Here is a 14,982-nt window from a genome sequence, read left to right as displayed (position 1 = left end):
AATAGCAAGTAAAAACAAACATACAGGGCTTAGATTCAGCTTGAAAGTGATACTGCGGGCTGAACGGATTGATGCTCCTGTAAAGTAACAGCAGAGTTTGACATCTGCTTGACTAATGGTAGAACTGGGCAAATGCTGCACCGCAGTGGGGGTGTCACAGCTCACATGCTTTGCCCATCCCAGCAGTCAGGTTTAACAAAGATATTTTTGGTAACACAGATGCAGATTCCATCTCTTAAATCTTTAAGGCTTATCAAAGGGGTTTTTTTTCCATTTTCAGCCCTGTATATTCTTAACCACTGAGATCTTCTTATGTATAATAAACACAAAAACGCTTCTCTTTCCAGCTTTGCTGTTAAAGCCAAGATGATTATAAAGCTAAATCCTCGGCATATGGCATGGGTACTGTTCTTGCAAACTTCTGACTGCATCTTGCACTGAAGGGTGAGTTAACCCTTGGTAGGCAAACAGCGTTGTCCTCCCACAGCTCCTTGTGCCAGGGAAGACACCCGGGGAAACAGGCTGACCACAGCGTGCAGCGCAGGGTGATTGGACCCATGCACACGTGTGGCCGGTGACATTTTCTCCAGCTATTTCCGATTCAAATAAATTCCAATTTCTCCAGTAATTCCAATTACACGCAGGAATTGTCTCAGCAAGCAGTTAACCAACATGGGATGGAAGGGAGGCAGAGGGACAGAGGCAGGGGAAAGGTACAGGTAACCCAAGCACTTGCATTACCTTCAAAATTTGGTCCTGCCTCTCTGAAAGCTGGTGCAACCTGGAGCTGTGCAAGGCTGGAGCACTGCTTGCCAGGCGGCTGGGCTGGTATTCAGCTCAGGATGCTGTTGGGATTTTATAAAGCCTGGGAAGAGATGAGCAAATGGGGCTGCCCAAGGAGAAACGAGATCTTGCTGGTAAGCCCAGAAAAGTCCAGTGCACAGGCACCATCCCATCAAGCAGGATGCAAGCACAGGGAGCTGGGCTCCTCCAAGCCCAAATCAGGTGTGCCAGGGGTCATATCCCACGGCACTTTGAAGATGCTCCTTACTGAGACCAGATTATCAATCCAGACACGCACCCCAGATAATGGATAGCTCAGTTGCCTCCTCCAGGACTGGAGATGGACAGCAGGAGAACCTCAACCACCGGCTGCACCTAAACAGGTAGCAGAGATGCAACCGGCTGGTGTCCAGAGGGGTCACCAACTCTACAGATGAGGAAAGCCCGAGACGCGGCAGTGCTGAACACATCTCGAGGGGATCAAAAAAGAGCTGCAAATTAGGGATGTCTTTGCCATGAAATGCAACTGCAGGAAAGGCCCAGCCAGCCTCAGCTTTGGTTCACCGAGGCATCTTTCCATCAAGTGGGATAACAGCCCCACTGTGTGGCTCCAGCGAGATCAAGTGCATCTCGAACTCCGTACAGGAGCACTGGCAGGACACTGCAAGCCCTAGCACAGACCAAGGGACAAATTCAGTGCATCGTCCAGTGGTGAGCCTAAAAGGTGGAGAAAGGCAGAGCAGATATAGTGTAAACCCTGAGAAGTTTGTTGTTTTCTGTGTTTGTGTTTGAATACACAGGTTTTTTCCATATAATTTCCAAGTTTTACTGGGTTTGCACTTCTTAATTTTTTTTTTCCAACAAAGGAGATATTTCGTATCTTTTTAACATCATCTCTCACCCACTAGTTGGATGTGAGATGCCAGTACAAGTATTTATATCATCAAAGAGACAGGGCTCCACAGATCCTTCAAAAATAGCTTAAGTGCCTTCCCACTTTACCTTGCAAAGGTTAAAAAAAAGCAATACTGGTCCCTAACACTAGCTCTGATGATACTGCACTCTGTGGAGGGACAGCTCTAGCTGCCAAGAAAGGATGTTGAGACACCAGTGAGCACCTATTGACAGCTTGAACATGCAGATCCCCGGTGTCTTCTGGTTCATGGGCGAGTCTTACAGCCAAGAGAAGAGCAGGAGGATAAAGCTGCACTTCAGAGACAGCTCAGGAAGAGAACAGGAGAAAATCATAACTAGAAGGGGGTCTGGGGGAGAAGAGGGGAGTGGGGTGCTTGTGGGTACAGCAGCGAAACAAGATTGAGTATATGTACCATGAGTAAGAGCACTACCTTCACTCACCAGGCGGGTGAATGATGCTCAGCATCGCAACCAGCGATGGTATCTGTTGCAAAACACAGTTCAGCAAGCGCACCAAAGCTGGAGAGAGGAGCTTTTCCATAATCTTGTAAATCTCACACAGGTCTCTGCTTTAGGGAAAGGCATAGGGCAGCCAGAGCAGGCTGCTAGATGCCCAGAGCCAGAGGAGGTTTCTCCGAGTAGCTCCCACAAAATAATACTGTGAACGGCTGGGGCCAGGAATTGAGTTTAAATGGGCGCTGCTGCCAACATGCCAACACTCCCTCTGCGTGTGTGACTTCCCAAGGCACAAAACAAAGAGCAAAGCTACAGCATTGAGCAGCATCTGCATCGGGCAGTTCACGCACTTGATTTGCAAGGAGAAAAACTTCAGCCCAAAGTCACTATGAAAGGCTCCACCTATTGCAGTCGTTAATGATGAAATGGATGATCGCACAGGTTCAAACATGCATTTTTGATCACATCTCAAAGAAAGGGTACATGTGGTCAGCTGAAGTTCTTACCTGTCAGAAGCTCACACATGGCACCATAAATCAAGCAGTCCTGAAGGCAGTTCAGAGCCAAAGGACTTAATTTGAAAATATTCTTGAGTTTCAAAAGCAAGAGGCTGCATATATTAAAAAAAAAAAAAAAAAAGAAAAAAAGAAAAAGCTTTTGCCTCTGTTCCTTAGGGATCCTTTAGCACTCTGTTCACTGCACATGTTTTCTGCATATCATCAATATATCACCTAGATGAGTGCTTCAGACAGCTCTTTGAACAGTGGACACATTTTGTTCCAGGGGTTTCTTTCAAATATATTTTAATCATGGACAAGGAGTTAGACACGGAAGGGACTCGAAGAGTTCCCTCCCTAACTGGCACGCATCTCTCCATAGCTCTCGACCCCTGAGCCACTGCAGTGTAACGCACCACAGCAGAAAGGCTGTCAACAGTGAGTGGTCCTGAGTGCATGAGATTAACAGAATAGTGTCCGCCAACCTGCTCGCTCTGCTTACATTGCTGCCCATCTTCGCGGGCAGGATGCACTCCCTTGTTATCAGGTACTTGGAGTATCTCAAAGAACAAGGAGTCCTGGAGAGCTGCTGTCTTAGAGAAGATGGAGGAAATGCTGAGATATCTGGAAATCAATTCTCTGACTCGGGAAGAGGCTTTCAAGTAAGATCTTTCACAGGTAATTTGTCACTTGCAAAAGAAACATCCAGTTCAATGAATTCAAAGGATCCATTAATATCTCAATGGGAGAAAAAAAAAAAAAAAAAAAAAACGAAACACCTTGCGGATGGAAACAGAGGTCACTCAGGCATCCACTTTCTAAAGGGCGACAGAATGTTCAGTCCAAACAGAGTTCCTTTTATGTCTTGCAGTATTACATATTAGAGCTTTATTCCTAATTGCATCACCAGCGCTCCTCCTGTTGAGCCGGCTGTCGGCACAGGCAGCCTTGCTTCTCTTCAGAGCCAAGTGCTCAGCAGTAATCTCCTTTGACATCCCGTGAGAGACCATATTCTACAGCAAATGACCACTGAAAAGTTATAAAGAGGCCGTGGTAACCCATCAGGCACCAAAATAAAGCAGCTCAACCTGCAGCATTACAGTGTCCCATGAAAGATGGCCTGAGCCAGAGCACAACCTGTGGACATCAGTCTTTTCTATTGCAACTGTGACTATGATTTAGTATTTCATGATCACTCTTTAAAAATTGACTATATTACTAATGAAATCAGCTTGCCTCCCAAAGAGGGAGCAAAACAACGTGGTGGACAATCCTGCAAATTGGTTTTGGAAGAGGAATGTGAGCCCAAATGCTATAAAATTACGAGCCAAGGAGAGGAAGACGGTGTATAGCTCTTGGGATGTCAGGTAGGAACAGCAAAAGGAGACCTGTAAATCACAGGGATGAAATCACCAAGCAAATCCGGGAGAAGAGCATGTTAGTGAGTCATTGTGACAAGAGGACTCCAAAACTAACTGAAGGTGGAGGAAGGTCATTTGTAAGAAAGCATCTCAAACATCAAACAGGTCACCTATGTTATAACACATCATGTGCTGCCTCTTTGAAAACCTCATAGAAAATGGCAAATTGTCTGATCAATAGAAAATGCAGTTTCACTGCTATATAAAACCGTGTTTTGGCCATACCTTGGCTTCTGCGTGCAGTTTTGATCCCCTCATCTCAGACATACCACAGCCAGGAACACATTAGAGGATGACAAGAGGTCTGGAATGGCTTTTGTATGAGGAAAACTGGAGGACAAGACCCAGGCAGAGAAAAAGAGATTGACATAATGAACATATGAAAGAAATCAACAAAATCATCAGAGCCCTAAGAGGATGTGTATGTAGGGCTCAGCTTTTCATTTCTCTTCCTACAGAAGGACAAGGGGCATCAAATTAAACTAGCGGGAGTCAAGCTCAAAGCAAACAAAAAAGAGCTTATTCTTCATGCAACAGGTAATAGACTCGCTGACCTCCTTGCCAAGGAAAATTGCAACTGCTAAAACCTTCCATGAGCTCAAGGGAGACATGGGAATGGGTTTGGGGGAGAGATTCAGCAGGGGCTACTAAACACCTCAGCAAGCCTCAGCGTAGCAGGTTTGCATGGCAAGGTTTTCGTAGCCGGGGGCTACCGGGGTGGCTTCTGTGAGAAGCTGCCAGAAGCTTCCCCTGTGTCCGATGGGGCCAATGCCAGCTGGCTGCAAGACAGATCTGCTGCTGGCCAAGGCTGAGCCCTCAGTGATGGTGGTAGTGTCCCTGGGATAAAGTGCTCAAGAAAGGGGGGAAAAAAGGTGCAACAGCAGCTGCAGCCAGAGAGAGGAGTGAGGTTCTGTGAGAGCAACAGCCCTGCAGCCCCCCAGGACAGGGCAGGAGTGGGGCAGGAGGTGCTCCAGGTGCCGGAGCAGGGATTCTCTGGCAGCCATGATGAAGATCACGGTGAGGCAGTTTGTGCCCCTCAGCCTGTGGAGGTCCATGGTGGAGCAGATCCCCACCTGCAGCCCAGGGAGGACCCCACGCTGGGGCAGGGGAAGAGGGTGAGGAGGAAGGAGCAGCAGAGACAACGTGTGATGGAGCCCCCACTCCCCATCCCCTGCAGCACTTGGGGGGAGGAGGCAGAGAAATCGTGAATTAAGCCTGGGAACAAGGGAGGGTTGGGGGGAAGGTGGTTTTTTTCTTATTTGAATGGTAATAGATTAAACTAATTCCCCAAAGTCGAGTCTGTTTTGCCCATAATGGTAATGCCTGAGTGCTCTCCTTGTCCTTATCTTGACCCACAAGCCTTTCATTATATTTTCTCTCCCCTGTCCACCTGAGGAGGGGGTGATGGAACAGCTTGGGTGGGCACCTGGCCTCCAGCCAGGGTCAACCTACCTCACTCAGAAATCTGCAAGATGCCCCCGAAGCAAGAAAATGGTCCCACCAGAGGCCTGTAGATCGTCTAAGATACCATAAGAGAAGGTCCTCATCAATAAATGTCTGTCTAAAAAGCAGAAAGCAAAGGACTGGAATAAGTGCTCAGTTTCTGGAGTGCAAGGAGGTGGCTTTTTGAAGGGATCTCTGCTTAAGGCAGGACACTTATGCACGATCTGTGAAGGAAATGGATGGAAACGTAACACAATTTGCTGAACTGAGTTACTGAAGGCAGTAAAGGCAAGGGCTGACTACAGAGACTTTCAGGGGGAGCTCATAACATTGAGAGAATGGATGACAAAATGGCAGATGAAATTCAATATAGATAAATATAAAGTGATGCACACGGGAAAAACAAATCCTAACTTCAGATGTACTATAATGGGCTCTGAAAAATTACCACTCAGGAACAAGAGCTGGCGTTATAATGTACAGTTCTGTGAAAATGTCAGTGCAGCTCTCTGAAGTGGTCAAAAAAATAAGAAAATTGAATGCTGGGAACAAATAGAGAATGAAACAGAAACCATTCTTGTAAAACACTGAGGCTCACCTGCAAGTGGAAAATGGTAGTGTTCCCGGTCCCTTTCCCAGCTTCCAAAGACACACGGCAAAGTCGGAGAATTTACTGAGAAGAGCAATAAGGAAGGAAAACCAGACGTTTCTTGATTGAGAGCTATTAAAGAGAGGTCCAGGGGGGTGTTGGAGCTGAGGAAATCACATCCCTACAGGCTGATGCTGCTGCCAAAGGCTTCCCTGAGCGCTGACCACTGCAGTCACTGCGGCCCCAGGCGGGGGGCTCCAGGGCAGGACTCTGCCAGCCCACGAAACAGAGGTGTGGAGGGATAGGGGGTGTACAAGCACCAACGTGTGGATCCCCATGGTGAGCAGGCTCTCATTTCAGGCTTTGTTCTCTCTTGTGTGCTTCACCCTTGTGTCTCCTGACGTCATCTTTTGTTGAGGATGCCCCAGCTGCATTTTGCACAAGCGCTTGCTAAGACGTACGTGTTCTGCCCCAGCGCGGGACTGTACATTTCTGTTTTCATCTCTACCTACACTTCAGTTGTGGGCCCAGCCTGGAGCCTGGGTTTTTCAAACATTATGAAGGTCAAGCCTTGTGGAGCTCATTACCGTGAAGGCTGACCTCTTCCTCCTTCCCTCTGTTTCCTAGTCTTTAACCTGATGCCCTTCTGGAAGGACCTTCCTTCTCATTTTGTAGTGAGTTCGGTGACTTTGCGTTACTTAAAGATTTCTTACAGCTCCTTTGATTAGAGAACCTGTTAAAAATCTTTAGGAAATTCAAGTAGATTATGTCAGCTGGATCCCTGAGCCCTTGCTGACTCCTTCAAAAGCTCCCAGGAGTTACTAAGGTAGGGCTTCCATTCACAAAACCGTTGTTGAATTTCCACATAAATCACGTCTCACTTACATGCTCCCTAAATCTCCTCCATACTACAGTTTTACCTCATTTGGACATCAGTTTTAATAATCTGCTGTTCCTGGATCTGCTCAGGAGCATTTTTTAAAATCAAAGTCTTTCTGCTTTCTTTTCCTCTGATAGGGAGAAAAATTTAAGTGAGAGGTTTCACAGTAGACTTAATACAGTTAATAGTTTAGCTATTTCATCCTTGAATTCCCTCAGAGCTCTTGACTGAACACCATCCGGTACTACCAAACTGTTACCGTTTATTTTGTCAAGTTGTTTTATAACTTCATCTGCTGAAACATCACTTTGAGACACATTTTCTGACTCATCCCCCATGAAGAAGGGTTCCGGGCTGGGGACTCCTGTAAGCTCCTCTGCACGGACAGAAAACATTTGCTCAGCTTCTCTGCTGCGGGCTTGTCCTCTTCATGTGGTGCTTGTGCATCTAGAGCACTGGCTGGCCCCAGAGCTGTTCTCACAGGCATCCTGCTCAGGTGCCTTTAAGTAAGAAAATGCCATCGGCACGCAACGCCTGAGATACCAGTGAGCACTGGAGGGATGAGAGTGGCCCTACAGGTGCTGTGGGTGATGATATTGAGAAGCTGCCTCTCACCCCAGAAGCAGTAAACCTCATGTTTTGAAAGATACAGGTAAGCACGTGCATGGCCACTGGTGGCTGCACCATCTGCCAGCTCAGGTGTGCCCACTGCGCTGGTGGGATGCTCACAGGTTTGTCCCTCCAGCCTTCATGGGGCAGCTCTGCTCCTGATAGTGTCCAGGGACCTGAAACCGTGTGGCTACCAGCCATCCTCTTCTGCTGCCAGCCCTTTCTGCAGCCCACCTTCCCCACCTGTGATACTGAGCATCACCTACAGGACAGCATGGATCCCATGGGGCACGGTAGCCAAACCTTTATGTAGGTGCAACGTGTGGGTGCCAAGGGACTGACAATCAGGCAAATATCAGAAAGGTTGTAGGGGATGCGGCATGGATAAGGTGGGCACACTCCAGCTTTGGATGCACCGGCCAGGCTCTCCAGAGCCAGAGGTGGGTAAAGCTGTGTGGTCGATGGGTAGCTGCAATGTGTGCACAGGGCACAAGGACTTGTCTGGTTCCTTGCCCCAGGGAGGGATCGATCACAGATGCCTTCCTCAAACAGGAACCTTCCTCCTCCTCTGATCCCCCTCAAAAAATGGTGTCCCCATCACCAGCCAGAACCAGCTGCCCTGGGACAAAGGGCTGATCTTGGAAAGACCTCACCAAACACCAAGACATGAAGCAACCTCCACTTCAGCTTTTTCCCTCACCCCATTCTTAAACCCACCTCACTTGTCACAGGGCAGACACAGAAGGCAAAAAGTCTTCATCAGGACTGTCAGCTCCCACCTTGTCACCATCAGAAATGGGATGCGTTTCTTCCTCTAGCTCTGGGTTGGTGGTCATTGCTTCCCAGGGTCCATCTGGCCATGCCAGCATTGCTGTGTCCTGTCTCCAGCCATGCCTGCTGAGCAGCACAGAACCTTGCTCTCTGCCAGGCAGGTCCATCTTCTCCCTCTTCTCCTGCAAGAGCCTCTGTTGCGCTTCCAAAATCTCCTTCCACCTGGCCCAAGGCTGCACATTCCTCCCCAGCCCCTCACAGCTCAGAGCTGCAGCCTTCCTCAGACAGCTCTAATTCAATTACAGCCTCTTCAAATATTTCAGTTAGGCTTTGAACTGTTTGGTGGAATTTGTATCTAGCAAAAACTGGATTTGCTTCTCTATTATCGGCACTTCCTACGTATGAGAATGAGTTCCCACTGCATTAGCATTCTGGTCACCGGGGCCACATACAAAAGGTGCCACCACTTTTTTAATGCTTTCCTCTCCCTGCTCTAGAGGATGAAGCAGCCTCCAGTTTCTCTGTAGGGTGTGTTCTGCGCAGAGCCTCGCAAGCAAAACACAAGTGTCAACGAAGATTATGATTCATAACCAGAGCATTTAATGCATGATTTTTCCAGCCCCATTGTTTTACAGATGCTGCAGTCCAGGTGCACAGGAGCCAGCAATGCTGTGTGCTGCTGGAAGGCGTTGGTCCTGCCAGAGAAACATTTTCCATCTGCTTTACAAATGAGGACCGTAAAGAGTTCTGTGCAATAACTCCCCCTTCCAGCTGCTTGCTTTGACTCCAAACATACGATTGAGTCAGGTAGAAACAGCCTCTGTCCAGGCAAGAGTGGTCCAAGAGGGCAGGGTGCCAAGAAAAAGACAAGGTGAACATGAAGGAGAGGAATATGTTCTGCTCTAAAACTCCCTTGGCTCCGGTGAGGTTGGACATGTAAAACTGCTGGTTTATAGAAGAGATTTTTCTTCACATTGCTTTGGCTGCATAGATAAAACCCATGTGAAGTTTCACAGGGGAAAAGGATGCACTTTAAGATAGGTCTCCTGCTCTGCTCAAGCCCACTTGAAATGTCGGCCAAAGCTTCTCTGCTCGCAAGCAGTCAACTGTGTGCTGATTGCAACTGGATAGAGACCTGCATGGGGAAAGATGGCAAATATTAGTGAAGGGGGGTAACTGTTTCTTACCCCCCTTTTCTGGGGTTACATATAAGCCCATAGGGGTTGGCTTTTGGGTGCTGGATCCAAGGTTTGTCTCTTAGAGATGTGGGAAGGGTCCTGTGGTATTTGGACCCTGGCAGGTGCCATTTCTCCATGTCACACCTTCATGCTCTTGCAGAGGTCAGCCAGCTCTCCAGCATCAGGTGATGATAAGAAACCCAAAGGAAATGCTTGGGAAACGGCAGTGTCCTAAAGGAAAGAAAGGCCGGTAGACTCGAGATGTGCTCAGCCACAGCTTCGTGCTGAACCACACCGTCGGTTGTCCCAGAAGGCAGGACACATCCGCCCTTGCTAACCCGCAGCCCAACGCATCCGTCTCCAGCAAAGCCCGGCCGCACCTAGATTTACCACTTTGGCTTATAGCCTTGATGCTGCTCTATATCCTGCTGCTTCTCCAGGAGAAAAACCCCCCAAGTCTCAAGGTAAACAGGACCTGCTGCCTTTTCATAACCCACTTGCCGCTTCCCGAGCGCTCTGCGGATGAGCATTGCTGAGCGCGGGTCTCTCCTTGCGCAGAGCAAACTTGCCATCTAGTGGGTGAGAGCATCTCTGCAGAGGTGCCTGGGCTTTGTTTGCCTCCAGCGGTCACCAGAGTGGGGTTTATCTCCAACGGGTACCATCCAAAAGGGAGAGCTGCCACCTAGCCTCGCCTCTGGGGTAAGAAGAGTACCTTGCCACAATGACTGATGCAACTGCTCCGCATCTGCTAATTGCAAAGGGACTGGATGCCCAGTATCAACCTCGGGCTTGCTTTTAGCCCGCTGATGTTAGGCAAGGTGGGTCCTATGTGCGTGGTCGCAGGACACTGTCCTGGGGGTTTCTTTTAGGCTCTGTGGCTGCAACTGGAGCTCCAGTGCAGGGTTCAGTGACTGCAACCAAGAGATTTTCTTATTGCTTGCCTGACTGCCATATTTTCCATAGTTCTAATTAAAGCGAGAACTCTGCATATTTCCAACACCCGTTAGATGCGTCTCCTACAGGTAAATTGATTTAAAAAAAATAAATAAAAGAAAGAAAAAAAGAAAACAAACTGTTTTCTTCTGGCAGCTCTTACAAATTAGCAGTGCATAACGTGTATTTCCCTGCAGCATTATCGTGGGGCCCCTCCGTTAAAACGCCCACGAATGTGCTCAGACTATAATGTCATGGAGCGGTGGTTGTTTCACAGCTATATCTTCAGCTATATCTTCTGTTGACTAGCCCCAGTTCTGAGAAGGTTTGCAGATGCTATGATTTACTGCCCTTTCATACAGCAAGCATCTTCTCCAAGAAGAGTGGAAGCATCCTCTGAGCCCAGAAGCGGTGCGTGGGAGCAGGCTGCCTCTTCCTATCCCTGCTCCTACAGAGCATCCATGAGTTTTGGGTTGCAGAAGCGCCACGAGGCTGCAGCAAGAGCAGGATTTTATCACCCAAGGAGTTGTGCAAGATTTCCTTAGCAGTAACAATTACACAAATCAGGAGTTACTGAGCGTAGAGAGGCTCTCATCTGCAAACTCAGGGGCCATTTGCGCTCCATAAAATGCAAAGGCAAGTTTGAAATGCAATGCAAAGGGGGGTAAAAGAAGTCCTCACATTGCAAGCATGAAATACGCTGGGTGTCAGGTTATTACTGGCTTTTGCCTATCATAAAAACAACTCTTGAAAATCATTTAAACATTTTTATTAAAGTTGCTGAAAGAATGGGAAAACCAGTTAATGCACTGGAATATTAAGCGATAAGGCTCTTCATTTGATGGCAACCATTATTCTCATTCTCTTGAGCCCTAAAGAGCTTTTACGGCCAAGAACCTTCTGTTTGACAGTCTTTCAGACGTGAAACCATTAAATGTGAACCGGTTTAAAGCAGGGTTAAGAGAAACCAGAGAATTAGTACTATAAATAACCAAGCAGTGAGGGTCTGCGAAAGGTGCTTGTCCTTCTTGGGCATGGGGAGAAGAGCCTACAGACAGAGGAGGGTGGGAGATCCTGGGGTCTCTGCCTTCCTAAACCAGTGTTCTACGCATGGGTTTTTTTACAGGCTGGTCCATCTTTACTCCCCCCACCACAACAGCCCTCCGGTGGGGAGGGATGTAGGATCCAGGGCTGTGTCGTAGTGATGGGATCACTGCCTCTGGTCCTCATCTCAAGCCCCTGGGCTGGTTTGCACTGGGGGTGCTGGCACAGGGGGCTGGTCCCAGGCATGAGGGGTGATGCAAGGGAAATGGATCACTTTTACTCAAGGGGTGATTCTTTTCTTATTTATATTCTTTCTCTCTTTTCCATTTTTTTGGCCATTCCCCCCCCCCCCCCCCCCCCTCGGGAACTGATTTGTCATAAACTTCCTTTTATTTTTCCTCCGTTTGGGTTTTTTTTGGTTTGTTTGCCTCATGGGGAGAAGGGGAGATGTGCAGTTTTCATTATCTCACCCACCGGTGGGGAAATTGGAGGGTTTTGCCTGCATTTTTCTAGATCTCCTTTCTCCCCAGGAAGGCCAAGTAGCACCTCTTGATTTCTTTGCTTCTTCTCCATTTACTGACAGTTTCCTGTTTTGATCAAAAGCATTTAATATTTGCTTCCATTCAACATCTTTTTTTCCCTTGGATCTGCTTGATTTTTTTCATATCTAGTGAAAAAAATCCTTTTTTTTTTTCTTATTTTATCCCATTTCTTGTTCTTTACCAAAAGATCAGTTTCCATTAAATGTGTTTTTTTCATCTCCACAGTTTTTCTAACTGATTCTCCAATTTTTTCCCTCACCTTCTTCATGCTTTCTCACTTTTTTCATTGAAGCATGGTCGGCTTTTCCCCCTACCCTTCCCCCTGCCTCTTTTTGCTTCACTTTTTCTTTGGGGCAAAGCAAAGGGATTTTTTCCCCTTATTTCTTCCTACTGGGGTCAGAAAGCAGGTCACCTTCCCTGCACTGCTGCTCCTTGTGTGTCCACCGCCTTAAGCCCAGCAGGGCAACAACAGGTTTTGTCTCATTGCATATAATTTTTTCCCCTGATGGACAAAATGGTGGCAAACATTCTTTCTCATTTTTTTCCCATCATTTTTCATCTTTTTCTTTTCATGTGATCCCTCCAGTGGAACAATGTGGCAGTGGCTTCATCTCATTTGTCTTTTCTTTTTTTCCTTTAATTTTCTATCCAGTTTCTCATGTCATCCAAGTGGCAACATGTTTTCTTTACTCTTGTTTGGGTAGGTAGCTTTTCTTTCCTTTTTTCCCCCCTCTCTTCTCTTTTCACAAGAGATGAAACAACAGCATTCCTGATGGGGGGAAAGCCATAAACAGCCCCGCCACCCCTCACACGGTCTCCTGGCAGGGGGGACCATGCCCAGCATGGAGTATCTCCTCGTCCAGAGGTTTGTTTTTAAACCCCTGCTTGCTGAAGGCCATCAGAACACATGAGAAAATGCCAAACATGCCCCAGGCAGGCATGCAGAAAACCTTCAGGTCTCTTGGGGGGATGCCTAGCGATGGGGTTGGGAATGGACAAAGCAAAGGGCAGGGTTTCTGGTTATTTGGAAGTGGCTCTCAGGGGCTGGTAGGACAGGAGTTTTGCTTTGCTCAAAGCATCTTGGGTGTTATTAAAGAAAATGATTCCGCATTTGCAACAATTAAATAAAAAAGGCAAATTTGAGTAGGCTTTGCTTCCCACAGCTCCCTAGGAAGGAGAAGAGTTGCAACCCATGATCAAAAGTTGCCAACTTTTTCTACAGAAACAGGAAAGAAATCAGTAGAAAGAATAAACAGCTCTGAACACCCACCTTTTCCCAGATCCCTGAGGGACCGGCTGGACAGGGGTCTGCCAGGAAACCATCTGCAGCTCTTCAGCCTTCCCCAGGGATGTGGGGAACTGCCAACAGCAGCATGGAGATGTCTCTGTTTGACCATCATCACCTGCAGTTTCCTAGGGATGACGTGGTCTGGACAGTAAAATTGCTTCAGATTAACCAGCTTTTTCTAGATGGTGTGGGGATTAATATATCCCCAAGAATGTTCACTGCTGCAGGACCACACTTCTGCAAGAACTGGGCTACATAAGCAACACGAGCGAAAAACTCTTGTTGGCTGGTGTTCCCCACCAGCAGCAGGATTGAATTGCCATAAATCAATTGTGTTCAGTTAATTACTGCCACTTCCTCAGGAACGGCGGAAATTATGAGGAAAACACCTTTGATTAATCCCCATTGCCTAGAACTGATGGGAAATTTTCATTAAAACCCACCAATGGCTCTACTTAGTCACTGCTATCCACAATGCTCTAGGACAAGGGTTATGACCCTAGAAAATGTATCTTCACTGAAATCTGTTAGAAAGCTGAGAAATTGCCACTACAAGGTAAGCACGGCTCATCATCGCTGTCATTGCTCAAAATTGCTCGGAATAAGGAGAGTGCCTCATCCCGAGTAACAACAGATATCCTGACCCCCTACAGAGATGATGGCATTTATCACCATAAATTATATCCATTTCCACGGCCTCAGAATAATTCACCCTTGCAGAAAGCCACTGGTCCCTCCAGCACACCCAACCCTCAGGGCAGTCAACCAGCATAAACGAAACCAGTCACAACCGTGTCCTTACGAATGCTGGGAGACGGGTATATTAAGTTGGCTGGAATTCCTAGGGATGCTGGGAATTAATCAGTCGGTGACAAATCTGCTCCTGATCAACCATCATTAGCTCTCATTTCCCTGGGAAAGGGGGGAATTACTCACCACGTGCACAAGCTGCTGCCAATTAGCTGAGGTCGTCCGTGGAGAATGGGAATGAAGCAGCTTGAGGCAAATACGCCACCAATTGACTACCAGTGCCCCAGCCATAAATAATAATGGAAGCTGTTGGGTATAAGTACAAAATGCATCTAATAAATCTAATTACCTACAAATTAAGAGGCTTAATGAGCATAATACAAGCCTAGCCCTGCTTAACAACAATACCAGCCATTCCACGCGCATGATCAAATTAGGCTTTACCCACAAAACACGTACCTGATGAAGCAGCACTCTTTGGGAATGGTGGGGAATAGAAAGAAGCATGCTGCTGAGCAAGTGGATTTCTCAGGGTCAAGTGGGAGTTTCTGTCACGGGACAAACAGGTCTCTTCACCACCCGGACCTGAGCCTCCTTCCAAACGGGGTTACACTCTGTGAGCAAAATACTCTTCGCTACTTGCAACTTCCAGCAGTGTTTAGTAACTGAATGTGTTAAAGCAAGTGAACAACTACAGCTCCTTCTGACCATCACAAACGGCCTAGAAATACTGGCAGAGAGCACAGGCAAAAAATGCTGCTGATTAAGTAGCAACCTACAGAAATTATTGGAATTAGATAGTAGACAGAAAATATGTCTTTAGTTAAGCACTACTGCACACTGCATTACCGTATGACACTAATAACTAACCAGGAGGAAAAAT

The sequence above is a fragment of the Falco punctatus genome (assembly GCF_963210335.1).
Source record: "Falco punctatus genome assembly, chromosome: 1".
Lineage (NCBI taxonomy): Eukaryota > Metazoa > Chordata > Aves > Falconiformes > Falconidae > Falco > Falco punctatus.
The sequence above is the reverse complement of the archived record's forward strand: the minus strand, read 5'-3'. Positions refer to the sequence as shown.